Below are 18,826 nucleotides of genomic sequence, written 5' to 3'. Positions count from 1 at the left end.
TATAATATGTAGTAATAAACTGATAAGGATTTTTATCGTATTTGTGTAAACAGCTTTTATGTAATTGCTATTTTTAAAAATATTAAAATTGATACAGTATGTTATCTTTAAGTGATGGGCATATGCCATCGCGGACTGTTCTGTAGAACTATGAAAGATCAGTGTTTTCGTTCAACGCTCCCAGAGGACTTATTTCTTTTCGACACCTCCAATGTACCAGTGGGAGGCTCCTTTGCACAGGATGCCGGCTAGATTATGGGTACCACAACGGCGCCTTTTTCCGCCGTGAAGTAGTAATGTGTAAGCATTACTGTGTTTCGGTTTGAAGGGCGCCGTAGCTAGTGAAATTACTGGGCAAATGAGACTTAACATCTTATGTGTCAAGGTGTCGAGCGCAATTGTGGTGCCGCTCAGAATTTTTGGGTTTTTCAAGAATCCTGAGCGGCACTGCATTGTAATGGGCAGGGCGTATCAGTTACCATCAGCTGAACGTCCTGCTCGTCTCGTTCCTTATTTTCATAAAAAAAAACATCGTTAATGTATCGAGAATCACGCTATCCATTGGTGAAAACAGCACGACAATAGGTGTAGTAGTTTTTGAGTTTATTGCGAACAGACAGACAGACAGACGCGGCGGAAGACTTCGTTTTATAATATGTAGTGATACATATTCAAATCCAAATATTTTGATTCTAAAAAGCATATAAAATACCACCCATTTTCTGAGATCATGTTGTAAAAGCGTATACAACTTTAGGCAAAAATATAACATATGTATACAGTTCTACTTAACAGTACTGTACTGTAAGAAAAACGCCATCGGCCAAATTCGCCATAATTTTAGTTAAATCTAATATATAAAATTCTCGTGTCATGGTGTTAAACTTTGAACTCCTCCGAAACCGCTTGACCGATTCTCATGAAATTTTGAGTGCATATTGGGAAGGTCTGAGAATCGGACAACATCTTTATTTTATCCCCCTAAATGTTAAGGGTGGTCCACACAATTTTTTTTGACATTTTTCTTTAAATTTAAGCATTAAAAAATACACACAACTTCAAATTTTCACCCATCTACGATCAACGGTTACTTTCGTATCGCGATTTTAATATCGACAATACAACGCGTTGTCTGCTGGGTCAGCTAGTTATTTTATAAAAACAAGTCATAGAGTTACTAATTAGATTTCTTGTTTCGATCGAAATATTATAAGAATACAATATTTTTAATATTATAAAATTGAAACAGAGAAACGGAAATGATTATTCCACATAAGCTGTCTTTTAAATAGAATGTAAATAATATATCAGCAGCTCTTACACTACAAAATTGAATGCAAACCATTATGGACGTTTTTGTACAGACATTTTATACTGGTTTCCCGTACGTGTACACCGTGTGCAACTAGCTTTCTAAATGTGATCTGTCACGCTCAGGGCAGCCGGGGATCACTTGATGGGAGGGTACCTTCAAAAGGTTGCACTTAAAACCATAGAGTAACAATACACGAGTGAGAAGAACAACTCTAACAGAGATACATCAAGATGGAAATGGAAAGCGGTACTTTTGTTAAGGCGACACTAAATGCCAGCGACCTTGAGCGATATGAGTTCCCGCCATCTATCTTACAAAGCCAATATTTTCAAAATTCTTGCGTGGAAAACAGTTTATATGCTCACAATCCTCGTTATTCACTACTAATCTGAATAAATGAACCTACACAAAAAAGTACAAGCTATAAGAATAACTTTTCTGAGAGAAGTACCAAAAAAATGCGTCACGCCATGCCAAAAAACTTGTTTAACTTCAAAGAAAAGTGGTAGTTCAAAAAGGCTCGGCAGTGTCAACTATAACCAACAGCAAACATTAGCAACCTACAAATAAGACTTAAGGATATGTGTAACAGGATTAAGTAGTGTTCATAGCTCGAAATGCTATACTTTCACCACAAAACTTGTCTAAAAACACCATGTTTGCGTGTTTTCTGCTTACTCTTCGCCTTAAAATAACCGATTTTGATAGGGAATTCGTAAACATTCAGCCAAGCTGTAGTTCCACTACCTCCTCAGCTTCTCCGGGGCATAAAAAGAATATGGAAGTCCCAGGCCCAAGGATGTCGTAAGATGCGACTAAGGGCATTTATCAGCAGTAATGTGTAAACATTAGTGTTTTGTATGAAGGGAGCCGTAGCTAGTGAAATTACTGGACAAATGAGACTTAACATCATATGACTCAAGCTGACGAACGCAATTGTAGTGCCACTCGGAAATTTGGGTATTTCAAGAATCTTAGCGGCACTGCATTGTTTAATTACCATCAGCTGAACGTCCTGCTCATCTCGTCCCTTATTGGCATAAAAAAATACATATATACTTTTAGATATAGCCACAAAAGAGGAGAAAAAAAAATAAGATTAAGTACATACATATTTAAATATATTTTTTATTACTATAGTACGTATTTTCAGTAAGCGACTTGTTCAATGTGCAAGTACAGCTGTCTCTCGTTAATTTGAAACTCTAGAGACTCTTACAATATTACGAATACTCGATAGTGTTTGAAATTCTTGAGAGAAAATAAATTAAACTTCGAATTTTTCACTGTTGATCAGTTACTATTTATTAACTGCAACTCTTTAACAATGACAAAAGTTTAGAGAGCTACTTTCATGTTCATACAAAAGTACTAAAGAGGAATCTAAACTTCATTTGCAACATCAATTTTCTTCTCAGCTCCCTCTACTTTTTCGATTAACTTCTTCTTTTCAGCAATCGCCAAGCATTTATACTTTTTAGGACCCATAACTAACACAAACTTTAATCTGTATAAAACCAACGAAAGAATATTAGAAACTGACAAAACCAACTAAATCAAAAACAAAGGCTCCTGTAATACACACATTTGAACTTGTATAAAAATGTGCTTAAGTACAATCTTTCTGTATTTTTCTCTTTGCAACTTTGAATTGAAAAAATAATACCTCGTATTATAATCCCCTTGTGCGTATGTGTAGATATTATAATGAATTGTCTCATAAAAATAAAAAACCTAGACATATTTAGTCAAAGTTTGGCAGAATTCACGAATATTGTCAAAAAATAATATATTTGAAATTATATTTATAACACATAATATTGTAATCATTTTAAATGGTTTATGAATAGTTTAATATATTTCGTTTTAGTGTTTATGCTGTATTCAGATACTAAAATTTTGTTACCTATGTAAAAAGCATGCTGTGTACGCTATTAGTGAACTACAATACAGATATGTAAATACATATATATATATATATATATATATTGTATACTATATTATTTAATTCAAACATTTATTGTAGTTTGTTTGTGTGCCTAAATAAATAAATAAATTTTCGAGTGGTTGACGCCGATGAGTTCGAATTAACGCGTCGTTTTGTTACTTAGCAATAATTTATTGGTTCAAATTACCAAGTGCATCAAAATGTATTGATTAAATTCGAAATATAGAGAGATTTTGTAGGGAACTCGTGATGACTTTGAATTATAGAGAGGTACGAATTATCCCCAGTTTGTATTAATGAGAGTCGACTGTACCTATTATTATATGTTGATTGTTATGTAAGGATTTCCGTTTGGAGCGGATTGTATTGACAATATGTCCGTTGTTTTTCGAAACTGTAACCAAACAATATAACCGGTCGATTTGATTAAAAAGTAACATTTTTTATTTATTAAAAAAAAAAAGTGTGAGTGTACTTATGTAATGTAAGTTATTCTTAAAAAAATCTTTAAAAAAATACTCTTTGCGCCTTTTTACGTTTATTGAAAAAACAATATTGTAATTAAAACTATTATTATACCGCATACTTTACTTAAATAAGCTCTAATTAAATATCATTAAATTATTTTTATGTAACAACTAGTTGACCCGACAGACGTTTAATTAAATATAACAGAAATAACAGAACAGATATAACAGAAATTTAATTAGTATTTTTTTTTTTTTGATAAAGTTTCTGCAATAAATTAGTTATTTTAGTTTTGAAAAATAAAATATATAAACTTATAAGTTTAAGTAAAATTCCAGTATTGGGGCGGTTTTTTTCCCGGTGCCCAGGGGCGTCATTAAGTTTAAATCCGGCCCTGGTTGGTAGACCCCCAGGAGATGGACCAACGATCTGGTCAAGATCGCTGGAATAAAATGGATGAGGGCAGCGCAGGACCAATCGTCATGGCGATTTTTGGGGGAGGCCTTTGTCCAGCAGTGGATATATATTGAAACTAGCTGACCCAGCAAGCGCTGTATTGCCGATATTAAAATCGCGATACAAAAGTAACTGTTGATCGTAGATGGGTGATGGGAAAAAATTAAAAAAAAAAAATTCGTGTGGATTACCCTTAACATTTAGGGGGATGAAAAATAGATGTTGTCCGATTCTCAGACCTACCCAATATGCACTCAAAATTTCATGAGAATCGGTCAAGCCGTTTCGGAGGAGTTCAGTGTTCAACACCATGACACGAGAATTTTATATATTAGAAGATAAAGATATAGCAATATTTTTTTATTAGATAACTAAACAAAACTTAAACTAAAAATAAACTTAGAAGACTTAATTAAAATCTATCCAGTAGTTCGTCCGTGATGCGCGCACAAATGAAATCCTCCATCATTTTATTTAAATAAAGATTACTGTGTCTAAAAACGTCGTTAGCACAATAGATAGACCCATACTAACGGCCGTTCCCGATATACTATCTACAGATAGAAGATAAATTACTACCGTCTACTGTCAGTAATAAGCCGACAATAATCTGAAGCTGTACCAATATACCCGATAAGTCATTCTTATCGCCTTATATTGGGACGCGCGAATTGCAATATCCATACAAACTTCTATCGCTGGTAAGCTTTACGTCGACCCATTGACAGACAACGTGTACGGATCAGGTGAGTTACCGTCGATAAGTATATTGGGACAGAAAAGTCAACGATAGTTACGATTTTTATCTCAAGTAAGAGATAGACTGAATATTGGGAACCGCCGTAAGCCATATATAGTCACTGATTTTCTAGCAAGGAATAAGCAAAAATGCTTACCGTAGGCATTTATTATCGAGCGTAAGGAAAATTTTATAATAATAATATTGACACACTTTTCACACAAATTATCTTGCCCCAAGTTAAGCATATATAGCCTGTGTTATGGTTTACAAGACAATGATATATTTAATACAAGACGAGACTAATTAATGTCAGTAAATGACTATCAGTCTCGTGCCAGATTTTGGCGAGACAACACGTTCTGAGGATGCCTCGTGTAGAGGCGAAACACGTGTCGAATTGTTTTAAAAACAAATTTTGGCGGAATTAACACTAAAGAAAACTCAAATCATTTGTATAATTATGGAATTCCGCAAAGTAACGCCTAATTCAATAAATGATATATTTAAATACATAAATACTTACTTAAACATACATAAATTTATATAAACATACATAAATAAATATAAGCATCCGTGACTCGGAAACAAACATCCATATTCATCACATAAATGCTTGCACCTACCGTGATTCGAACCCGGGACCTGTAGCTTAGTAGGTAGGATCGCTAACCACTCGGCTATACAAGTCGTCAATGAGTGGGTGTTCATTAGAAGTTTGGTAATAAAATAACGGAACCAAATTAAACTTAATTAACATTAACACTATATTTATTTAAGTTCATAGTGAGCTAGGCACTGCCTTATTGCCTATATTATATGCACGCCCCTGTCTATAAGATATTGTATTCCTAAGTCTATGGTAGCAAATAACATGGAGTACAATTACAAAGTTATAGCTCGCTGACGACCAAGTTTCCCGTATGAATATTTTAAAAGCGTAATCTATACATAATATAAATAAAATTGGAGTGTCTGTTTGTAATATTGAAATAACCGTTTTTTACTACATGTATATATCTATACTAATATTATAAAGCTGCAGTGTTTGTTTGTTTGTTTCAACGCGCTAATCTCTGGTACTAAATAACCGAAAACACAACCATGTAAAATCGAAAACCTATTTTTGCGTGCGCTGCAAAAACTATTGACAATAGAACAAAATGATGTACAGGCTATAATATAGGCAATATTTTATTACTTATAAAACTATCGCGTGAATAGCGCGGGTCAGCTAGTCAATATATATAGGTACGGTACACCAAAATAACATTTTTTACAATTTCTGTCCGTCTGTCTGTTTGTTCCGGCTAATCTCTGAAATGGCTGGACCGATTTTGACGGGACTTTTATTGGCAGGTAGCTGATGTAATACGAAGTAACTTAGGCTACATTAATTAAAAAAAATAAAGTAATGTTGTAATATCCAAGAAACGGTCTGACTCCTAAAATAATTCAAACGGCAATACAACGTATGCCGGGTCAGATAGTTGAAAAAAAAAACGCCTCGAAATTTAAATATCACGCGCCCTTCAATACAGATTCATAAATATGTTAATGTACGATTTGTTTTTTAGAGCTATCGTAATTTATTACGAGACTGGCACCAGTTACACGTAAACTGCTTCAAATTTTATTTTAGTTACTTTTTACTATTTTAGTTACTTTAGTTGTACTTTCCCCGGGGCGTAAAAATAATAGGGGAGTCCCAGGCCCATGGGTGTCGTAAGAGGCGACTAAGGGCTTTTTAGAAGTGGAAGAGTCACGCTGCCGTCTTTTGACGTCAGCACAATCGGGCCAGACTCGTCCGGGTTAATCCACACTCGCACAGAATACCGGCGTGAAGCAGCGGACTAGTCTATATATATATATATATATAGACTAGTCCGCTACTTCACGCCTAGTCACGTCATATATACTATATATAGCCTAGTCACGGACTAGTCTATATATAGTATATATATACTAGCTGACCCGACAGGCGTTGTTCTGTATATAATAAATAAAATAATGTTTTTATAAATTTGTCAATAATATTTCATAACATCAAGAATTATTTCGTAAAATATGCTCGCTGTTGTTATAATAAAATTGTTTCACAGCGGATTGTCAAACCGTGCGTCACTAAATTCTCTCACAGAAAATATGTCCATACAAAACAAATATTGGAAACAATCCTATCTCTCAAGTTGGACCAAACTGCACTCCATGAAGTAATCCCCATTAAAATCCGTTCATTAGTTTAGGAGTCACAACAAACAACGTGTCACGTAATTTATATATATTAAGAAGATAAGAGATTTCCACGTAGGTATAGAGTCATCACGATATCTCTGGAACCATTAGAGCTAAAGACTTGAAATTTGGTAGGAATATTCTCTTCACCGAGTAGATGTCACCCAAGAACGGATTTTCCAAAATTCCATCTGCAAGACTTTTTTTTTATTATGAACAGAACAACGTCTGTCCGGTCAGCTAGTCAATTATAAAACTTTAATTGTATTTATCAATAACATGTGTGTTTTGTTAAGCGCTACCTTCGCTGGGGATTATTGCCTTATTTTTAATAAAAGTTGTCCCAACTGCAACACTCCATAACTTGTATTTGAGTGTTAAGGTTGACACGAAAATTGATATGATACGAACAAAAATACATGACGGTGGTAATAATATAGTATGTAAAGGTAGTATTATTATTTTTTTAATTGTTTTTGATGAATAAATAACTCTTTAAAAATATTAGAGTGAATTATTACGATGCGCGCGCACGCCGTCACGCAAATTCAACACCCTGTGGGAGGCTTCTTTGCACAGGATGCCGCCTAATTCTGCCGTGAAGCAGTAATTTTTATATGGCGTAATATTTGTGTTTGGGACACAAGCCTAGAAAAATACAGAAAAAAATCCGATGTAAAAAAAAACACATGTATCCTGTGGAATACAGTGCCAAGAGTCCTTCATAATATGCTGTGATTTCAATGTATCTCTGAAGATACATAAAAATAAGTAAAAAGATTGCATTTTTAATCAAAAATCAGTTCGTTTTGTAAAAATATAAAGAAAACAACATAAACTGTCATTCCTGATGAAAAACCAATAAAAATGAACAAAAATACAAAAGCTTTCCTTAGGTATGCTTGCTATGGAAATTAAAAAAACAATTTCTGACGAGCAGAAGGCATACGAGGGCGGCACTGAAAATTTCGGAAATCAAGGAAGTGACTCAACTAATGTTGACAACTATTTAAAGATGTATTTATTGCTTTTCGAAGTATTCTCCGCGAAATTTGGAACCAATCATTGAAGCAACCATTCCATTCGGAAGTTGGGGTCTCCAATATGGCCGTTTTGTAGACGTCCACAACTTCTTCAGGTGATGAAAATTTCTGACCACGCAAATTATTCCTTATTTAAGGGAAAGTATAGAAATCATTTGGGCTTAGGTCGGGGCTGTACGGCGGATGGTCTAATAATTCTATGTTTTCTTGCTCTCAAAACTCTTTTGTTCTGTGCGCGGTGTGAGAACTCGCATTGTCGTGATGGAGGATGATGCGGCGGTTGCAGTTCTCTTTACGGAGTTCAGAAACGACTTGTGGCAAACAAATGCTAGCATACCATTCTGCATTAACCGTTCTTTGTCCCTCAAGAGGAATAGTCGCAACATGGCCGGTTTTGGAGACAAACGTGGCCACCATTTTTTTTGCAACACTCCGTGGATGAACAATTTTTGTTGGCTTTAACTCATTTTCGAACACCCAAACTCGTGACTGGTTTTTTTTTCGGGTTCGTACGCGTATATCCAGGATTCGTCACCTGATACGATGTTGTATACATCATTTGAGGATCCTGCGTGGAATCTTTCGAGAGTTCTGACGCACCAAATAACGCGAGCCGCTTTTTGTTCTTCACAGAGCAAATGCGGTATCCATCGGGAAAACAACTTTTTTACACCCAGTTGTTCATGCAAGATTATTTGCATTTGACTCATGCCAATGTCTAAAGTTGCCTAAATGTCGCGGTATGTCACATGTCGATCTTCCTCAATTAGCTTACGCACAGCATCAACGTTTTCTTTTTGACTGCAGTTTTTGGACGACCTTGACGGGGATCATCACTGAGCTTGACACGTCCACGTTGAAATTCAGCAAACCAGCGATAAATTGTGGTTTTGGATGGGGCTTCATCACCAAATGCAGAAATCATCCGGTCAACACACTGTTTTTGTGTTAAACCACTTCGAAAGTCTTAATAAATTATCGCTCTAGAATTTTCTCGAGTCAATTCCATTTTCTCAACGACTAAACAAGTTTGACAAGACCGAGAATCTTTTTTCCAATAAATAAATGGTATTCGATTTTTAAAACCAAGGAGTTTTCAATAAAAAAGAATTTAATATGACAGGAACAGTGGAAATATTCCATTCCCGATACTTTTAGTGCAGCCTATGTGCATTAGATTATTCTAAGCCTATGCAGTTGACAGTTTCTTGTTTGAAAGATGAACGATAAACTCTGTCTCAAGTGATCACTTGGCAACAGTCAAATACCATCCTCGGCCTGCACTTATACAAATACCAAACCCATTTACATATTCAACTAATTATTATACAATAATGCGTATAAATAATTAATTAGCCGTGCGTCGTTAAATTTAATGCACCAAAAATAAAATGCCATGAATAATTCATTCATTTAAAAATAACCTCAAAGCGCAACTAAAAACCGATGTGAGGAATTAAATTGTAAAGTAGATACTAAATCAATGCACGCAGCATTGATTTTCTAGCAAGGTAGGCACGGTAGACCTAACTACTCGTAGCTGAGCCTGGAGATAAGGCGCGGTCATACCTCAATATCCACAAAAATTGGTTTCTTAGGGAGTCGATTACAACATAAACGCAATGAAAATATTCCGACGCAAAAAATACAGTGCACAAAGAAGGATCTAAAGAAAATTTTCAACCGAATAGAATATTTATATATAATTAGAAATATGCAATAAAAAATTTGGAAGTTGCTTCCCAAAACTAAACTTTGGAGTCAAAAATCTCCAAATTTTCAGCGATAACAACATTCTTTTTTTTAAAGAATTGAATAGAATTAGTACTTTTCTAAAAACTTAAACCGAACAATTTTTCAATTTTATATATAAATTTTGAATAAACAAATGAAAATCAGTAAAATAAATGCCCATTTGCAGCTTAGCCACATGATCAACACAAATATTGTAGGGTTGGTTGTAGCGTTTACAATCCTAGTCAGTCCGCGCCTTAACGTAGATTCCTAGGAAAATTTATGAGTGGGGGTTCAATAGAAGTTTGGTTATAAAATAACGGAACCAAATTAAAGAAAATTAACTTTAACACTGTATTTATTTGGGTTTACAACGAGGTACGCACTGCCTTACTGCCTATATGATATGCACGTCCCTGTACTGAACATGGAGCAACAACCCGCGAGTTGAACCAACATACAAAAATTTACAGATCATGCGGACGGTTGGCTTAGTTGGCAAGAGCGCTGGGAAGTAGCATGAGAGGCATTGGCAGGCTTGTCTAACTCTAACCCAGGGTGATCTGTGTATAATTTTGGCATTGGCGTACAGATGCAGTGCCAACGCGGCTCCCGGATATGGATATGCCATCCTTATTAAATAATCTGTTGACTACACATCCCGATAGTTACCAGGACTCTCTCGACGCCCCCCTCCGACCATTGCCTGGTCAGAAAACACCATCTGGATATCTGGCATTCCTCAACAATGCGGTTTTCAAGGAGCTTTCTTCCACGTACTACAAAGCTGTGGAATTAGCTTCCTTGTGCGATGTTTCCGGGACGATACGACATGGGAACCTTCAAAAAAAAGAGCGTACACCCTCCTGTGATTCCTCTGGTGTTGCGAGAGAATGTGGACGGCGGTGATCACCTAACACCAGGCGACCCGTACGCTCTTTTGTCCTCCTATTCCATAAAAAAATCCGTAGTATTATCGAAATAGTAACTACGCGCGGAGGCCACTCCAGCGTGGCTACGTACTTCACCGATTCGACCGATCTTTTTAAAATGGGGAAATAAAAAATAGCTAAGCATACTAAAGGTCATTGCGATCCAATTTTTTAGCTTTATAAAGACGCTGTAACCTAATCTAATTTAGAGTGATTATTATTATTATGAAATTACCATTCATGATGACGACTATTTTATTTGAGAAAGTTCCGCGCGGTTCCTAAAGAATATTTTGTAATCAGTAATTTGACACTTAATTAATATTTTAACAATTTTTTTTTATATTTTTAATATTATTTTAACGTTCACTTGCCGTAGTATCTACAAGCAATACCGAACGAAGGCAATAAAGTAGTTTTTTTAGTTTTTATCTGTTTGTTTGTATGTATCATGTCTGGGTAAAAGTAAAAATACTGCTTTTTTATGACCATAAGGGACAATACGAGTAGGACGGTATAGATACGCCCTGCCCATTATAATGCAGTGCCGCTCAGGATTCTTGACAAAATCCAAAAATTCTGAGCGGCACTGCAATTGCGCTCGTCTCCTTGAGACATAAGATGTTAAGTCTCATTAGCCCAGTTATTTCACTAGCTAAGTTTATAACTGCTCACTTATTAGTTTATTTAGTGACTGCGTTAATAACATTTTCTATAGTAATCGCGCTCGTCTCCTTGAGACATAAGATGTTAAGTCTCATTAGCCCAGTTATTTCACTAGCTAAGTTTATAACTGCTCACTTATTAGTTTATTTAGTGACTGCGTTAATAACATTTTCTATAGTAATCGCGCTCGTCTCCTTGAGACATAAGATGTTAAGTCTCATTAGCCCAGTTATTTCACTAGCTAAGTTTATAACTGCTCACTTATTAGTTTATTTAGTGACTGCGTTAATAACATTTTCTATAGTAATCGCGCTCGTCTCCTTGAGACATAAGATGTTAAGGTGACACTAAATGCCAGCGACCTTGAGCGATATGAGTTCACGGCTGCCGGCCCGCCATCTATGTAGCAAAGCCAATATCAAAGCCAACTTCAAAGAAATGTGGTAGTTCAAAAAGGCTCGGCAGTGTTAACTATAACCAACAGCATGCATTAGCATCCTACAAATAAGACTTAAGGATATGTGTAACAGGATTAAGTAGTGTTCATAGCTCGAAATGCTATACTTTCACCACAAAACTTGTCTAAAAACACCATGTTTGCGTGTTTTCTGCTTACTCTTCGCCTAAAGTCTCATTTGCATAATAATTTCACTAGCTACGGCGCCCTTCAGATCGAAACACAATAATAGAAGTAGACGCCTGTGTGGTACCCTTAATCTAGCCGGCATTCTGTACAAAAGAGCCGTTCGTGAAATAAAGGGGGAGTGGTTTGAAGTTATACTTCTTTAGGCGCGTTACGAAAAAATGATGAGAGTGATAATTTTAAGATGCGCGCGCATCACTGTAACACAAAAGTAACAGGTTGAAGTCGGTTCCTAAAATTTTCTGACGTTTGCGTCATTCGTTATCTTTTTTTGATTTCTTCCGAGTCCATTATTAGGACAGGCAAAGGGTTAAAAGGCATTTAATTTCTCAAAATTTATTCCTTTAGAATTCTTTTTGATGTCATTTCTTATACCACTAGATACTACTACCGCTTCGGAAACAAATGGCGCTCTGAGAGACAAGAAGCGGCGCGAGAAACTCTCCCAGCATTATTTTTTTGCGCTCTTTTCAATAAAAATATACAATATTGTACAGTCATTTCTATCGCTATAAAATAATCACAATCTAGTCCCAGGCTGTCCGATCATTTAGATATTCAGCAGTGGATTTACGACAGAGCCATTTTTTTTATAAAACATTTAAATTTATTTATAGATAATGCCTGAACAGTGGCTGGGACTTTATTATAGAAGTGTACACATTGTTGAAGCCCATACAGCCGTATTCATTATTAATTGTCAAAGCCATCTTTGAAAGTTTTTTTTTTGAGATGAGATGTGATTAACAAAACCATCCTAATGCAGGACCACTCGGGATTCTTAATTGAACCCAAGATTACAGTTGTCATTTCAAGATATAAGATGTTAAGTCACATTAGCTTAGTAATTTCACTCATAACAGGGATCTTCGAACCGAAACGGTAATACTGTTTCACGGCAAAAAAAAAAACATCCCACTGGATGTGTGCGAAGAAACTTTCCATTGGTAAGTATATTAGATAAAAACCGTGTATATAATATAGTGTACAATGCATTATTTTCTGTTAATCTATATATATTTATATACTAGCGGACCCAGTTGTACTGCCGATATTAAAATCGCGATACAAAAGTAACTGTTGATCGTAGATGGGTGAAAATGTGAAGTTGCATGTATTTTTTAATGCTGACTCATAATGAAACAAATTTTAAAAAGAAATGTCAAAAAAAAAAAAAAAAATCGTGTCGACCACCCTTAACATTTAGGGCGATGAAAAATAGATGTTGTCCGATTCTCAGACCTACCCAATATGCACTCAAAATTTCATGAGAATCGGTCAAGCCGTTGTAAGGAGTTTAACTACAAACACCGCGACATGAGAATTTTATATATTAGATATAATATCCGGACGACCGAGCCTTGCTCGGATTTTTAAGAATGTACAAAACTTGAACAAAAAAAAAACTAATAGGACATCTGGATTCGAACCGGGGTCTTCTGCTTTCCGGATCACCCAATGTCCCATCTGAGCTATAATAGTCTTGTATATAGTGGCGAAATTTACCTTTGTATTCTAATGTTATTGTAGCTGTTTCTCATTCAAACATGGATAAAACCATTTTTTTTAAATTGAAACCTAGCTAGATCGATTTATCACCCCCGAAATCCCCTGCATACTTAATTTTATGAAAATCGTTGGAGCCGTTTCCGAGATTCAGATTATATATATATATATATATACAAGAATTGCTCGTTTAAAGATATAAGATATATGAGATACACAATTCCACAACACAATATTTTATTTAAATACACTGTGCTACAAAAACCCTGTAAGTACCATAAATGACATGGATATTAAGTAGATTTAAATAAAACAGTTTTAAAGGAGTGAAGTCCCTCTGAAAACGAGATCTGGAAGGATCTTGAAAACGTCGGCTTAACTAAAATAAAATTGTAAATTTACACATAAATCTAATGTAAAAACACAGTTACACGTGTTTTAATCCTTTAAAAGTGTTTTATTTAAACGTGTACCACTCGTGTTAATCAAAGAAAATACTACAAAGTCGGTTGCGGAGACACCACTTAAATAAAAATAAAAATCTTAATAAAAAAAATATACCTACGGCTTTATACCAAGATACACCTTAAGATGTAGTACAGGATTTTTTAACACCCTGTATACATATACAGGGTGTAAAAAAATCCTTCGCCTTAACCACTTGATCTCAAGTTTTCGTTCATGGCTTCCAGACGGCATATTTTTTTCAGACACCTCCCACAATTATCGTTCTATTTTAGCCAATGTATATAAAATCTTAACAAATTACATGGGTACCTTCAAAAAAGCGCGTACACCTTCCTTAAAGGCCGGCAACGCTCTTGTGATTCCTCTGGTGTTGCAAGAGAATGTGGGCGGCGGTGATCACTTAACACCAGGTGACCAGTACGCTCGTTTGTCCGCCTATTCCATAAAAAAAAATATATACTTAGACCTTATTCGGGAACCACTCTATCAATTGGTAAAAACAGCATGAAAACCAGTGTAGTAGTTATTGAGTTTATCGCAAACAGACAGTTTTATAATATGTAGTGATTAGAAACATCATAGTTATTAACATCGAGTGTCACAGAAAAGTGTGACGATTTCTTTATTTAAGTCTGCCATATGTCGATATAGAAGTTTCACTTAAAAAAAATTAATAATGTCACATATACCTATAGAAATAAATTAAACCCAACAGTAAAATTATAACACTAGAAATATGGGATTGCTAACTAATTCTAGTAGGCTTCATAAGATACATAATAGCTTTAAGGGTAAATGTATACACTTCTATAATAAAGTCCCAGCAACTGTTGATGCATTATCTATAAATAAATTTAAATATTTTATATAAAAATGGCTCTGTCGTAAATTCTATTACTCCAATGCTGAATATCTAAATGATCAGACAGCCTGGGACCAGATTGTGATTATTTTATAGTGATAGAAATGACTGTATAATATTGTATATTTTTATTGAAAAATGCGCAAAAAATAATAATGCTGGGAGAGTTTCTTGCGCCGCTTCTTCTCTCTCAGAGCGCCATTTGTTTCCGAAGCGGTAGTAGTATAAGAAATGACATCAAAAAAAATTCTAAAGGAATCAATTTTGAGAAAATAAATGCCTTTTATGCCTTTTAAAACAATAAAAGAGTCACCGTACACCAAGAGAATATAATGCTCATCTACATGTTACAACCTGCCCAGCTGATGTTGTTGTGAGGAGAAACATTCAAATGAGTATTTATTCACTTTTAAGAGCCATTGCTTCAAGGTATATTTTTTTATATATGACAATAAGGGACAAGACAAGTAGTACGTTCAGCTGATGGTAGTTGAAACACCCTGCCCATTACAATGCAGTGCCGCTCAGGATTCTTGTAAAATCCAAAAATTTTACACTACAATAATTGTGCTCATCTGTTTATTTTGTCCTTCTGACCGGAACACAATAATGTTTACACATTACTGCTTCACGGCAGACATAGGTACCCATAATCTAGCATATGCTGTGCAAAGAAGCCTCCCACTGGTAAATTAAATGTAGATTATTTAGTTATATATCTCTTCTGGCTGCCTAAGAGTCATTCTCAATATAACGGAGTGAAGACAATGCCACGACCAACAAAAATAATTCCTATATAATCAAATCAATAGTTAAGTAATCATCTTAATTGAAAAGAAATGACACTTATAATGAATGTTAAAATTTATACTTTTTTTTTTATGGAATAGGAGGACAAACGAGCGTACGGGTCACCTGTTGTTAAGTGATTACTGCCACCCACAATCTCTTTTAACACCAGAGGAATAACAGGAGCATTGCCGGCGCTTTTTTGAAGGTACCCATGTCATATCGTCCTAGAAACACTGCACAAGGAAGTTCATTCCACAGCTTTGTAGTACGTGGAAGAAAGCTCCTTGAAAACCGCCACACATCCAGATGGTGGGGATGATATCCTAACTTGTGGCGTGTCGTATGAAGGTGGAATTCGGCGGCAGGAATCAGGTTTTAATACTTTTAATAATTTACCACCACCTCGGAAAAGGTTGAGCTTCATTGAGAAGAAGTGGCATTCAGATGCCACTTCGACCTCAGGGTGTAATCCCTTATCATAATCTTGCTTATTTTGAACTTTGTAAGACTTTTAGAGAGCACCTTGCAAAAGTTTACATAAGGAAGTTATATTGTTGTTATTTCTTTAATAAAAATATCTAAATAAACTGATTGGTGATACTGATGACCCAAATTAACTTGTGTAATTGAGCAGTCGGGGAAAGAGATGGCTGGTCCATGTGTCATGCTCTTGAAAGTGTGCTATTTTTCATGGAAGAGATCTCCTGATTTTCTGTGAACACAGCAGTCTCTATTTGTAACACTATGTGAATTACAATATTGTTGGCAACCTTATAAACGTATATATATTGGAAAACCAAAAACATATAATTTAAACATGGCAAGTAAGGATGGTCTGTGAACACTGCAGTCCATACTTTTATAAAACTATAGTGTTGTATAAACATACATATTATTATGATGAACATGGATAGACAACCTGTATAGCCAAGTGTTTAGCGATCCTACCTACTAAGCTAGAGGTCCTGGGTTCGAAACTCGATAGGTGCAAGCATTTATATGATGAATATGGATGTTTGTTTCCGAGTCATGGATGTATTAAATGTATTTATGTATGTTTATATGAATTTATGTATGTTTAAGTAAGTATATTGTATTAAATATATCGATGTCTTGTAACCCATAACACAGGCTATATATGCTTAACTTGGGGCAAGATAATTTGTGTAAAAAGTGTGTGTCAATATTACAAACTGGAAAACTGACAACATATTTCTAAATGGCACAGGCCAGGATCGATCAGGGGGCACCAAAGTGATTATTATTATTTGGAGAGGGTGGCTATTTGGCTAGTCCTAACAAGTCCTAGTAATGCCCCATCCAGAATTGAACTATTGTGTTCATCAATCTGAGACATGACATGTCAAGTCTCCTTAGCCGAGTGGTAACACCACCAAACACCAGATGGAATGAAATTCTTTTTGTCATCTACCTGCCCTATACCAAGACAAACTAGTTCTTGTCAAAATAAAAAGCAGCATTTTATTGGGCAGGGTATGATATTCTTTAAAATATATATATGTCTAAGGAGGTGTAAGAAACAAGTGGGTGGTATAGCACAGAGGCCTTTCAGCATAGAATTCCAGCTAGATGAGTAAGAGAGAGAGTAGGTGGCACATAAGCAAGTACCTTTGTATCTGATCCGGAAGCCACCTGTTGGAACCCTACCACATACAAAGTGCTTAAATATCTGATTTTAAGGTACAAGTTTCTTTAAAACTTATTATCAAGAAGAATGTTGTCAGTAAACCTTAGCACTGTAAAGAAAATGAAGGGTTTAGTGTGAAGTTCACACCCAGGGCCAGAATAGAAACCTACAGGTTAAAAAGGACTTGAACTCAAGGCCAAGTTCAAGCAAAATAAATATACAGATGTGGAAATTAGCCATCTATACCTATGAGTTATAGGAGAAGCTAGTCTTTTTCTATGACTTATACTTACTACTGTGCAAGAAATATTAGTGTTTCCCCACATTTCTGGGGGTCTCTGTTCATCCACACGCAACATAACTTTAAAGAACATCTACAATGCACAGCAGCTCCAGCAATCCTGTAACTCCTGAGTTTCCAAAATCACTGCTAAGTAAAGTACTGGTGGAAGACTGAATACACAGACATCCTCTGCAAAGGAGCCACCCATTATAAATCTGGTAACTAGAGTATTTATTTATATTAAATCAAGCATAATAAAAAGATAATTAAAAATTTAAGTCAAATAAGTAATGATAAACTTTAACTATACAGATATCAACTAGTCAATAAATCAGTTATTTTTCTCAAACCACTCAAATGTTAATCTAATGTAATACAAGAAAAAAGTGTGCTTTTAAAATAATTATATACAGCTATTAATAGATATTTTTATACTGTTATAAGTGTGCAAACACGACATAGTACATAATGGTTATTACTATTCGTAAATTTAATAGAAATATATAATTCTTAGCCGAAACAGTCCAATAGTAATGTTAAAGACTTTGACCCTAATTTGTTTGTTTTATTTGATTTGTAGAAGTGACTAGAAAAACGGTGTACTCACGTTATTAGTGGTAGGTATCTACTTTATTGCCTCAGCATTCGTGGCCACAAAATTTTATCACTTTCACAATAGGAATGCACTTTGAAATTATATCATAATCACCCTCACAATTTAAGTTTTATCACACTTAAGAGTCATTCACAGTCTATTAACTAACCCATATTATATGACTGTGTAATACACAGTTATAAACAATTTGTAAAACGCTTACGTTCAATGGGATAATATAAACCTACTTCGGCTATTTTCGAAAGCACCTAGATATATAGACAATTCGAAAATGTTTAATATAATCACTTGCACTAAATATGAAAATCGATAAACTCGACGCACTGTAGCCGGATCGAAACTAGAATAATAATTTATCAAAAAATGCAATAAAAACGACATTATTTCTCTTTTGACGGTTTTTGAACTGTCAGACTTTTCTATGATTACCCGACCTATTTAAAATGTCATTGTTAGGTGGATTAAAAGGCAA

The 18,826-nt window shown here is 35.1% G+C and overlaps 1 protein-coding gene across 3 annotated transcripts in view; it reads right to left on the bottom strand.

Moving 5' to 3' along the window:
* Positions 1-18,826, bottom strand: part of LOC126973588 (uncharacterized) — an 86,714-nt gene that overhangs the window by 67,640 nt on the left and 248 nt on the right. For 2 of the 3 annotated variants that reach the window (XM_050820911.1, XM_050820914.1), the window contains exon 2: positions 18,346-18,602. The gene's annotated coding sequence lies outside the window, so the exon portion shown is untranslated. Of the gene's footprint in view, positions 1-18,345; positions 18,752-18,826 lie in introns of those variants that run through there. The other variant, XM_050820912.1, reaches the window with a different exon arrangement.

Source organism: Leptidea sinapis, chromosome 29, assembly GCF_905404315.1.
Source record: "Leptidea sinapis chromosome 29, ilLepSina1.1, whole genome shotgun sequence".
Taxonomy (NCBI): domain Eukaryota; kingdom Metazoa; phylum Arthropoda; class Insecta; order Lepidoptera; family Pieridae; genus Leptidea; species Leptidea sinapis.
Note: the sequence above shows the minus strand (reverse complement) of the source record. Positions and strands in the feature narration are given on the sequence as shown.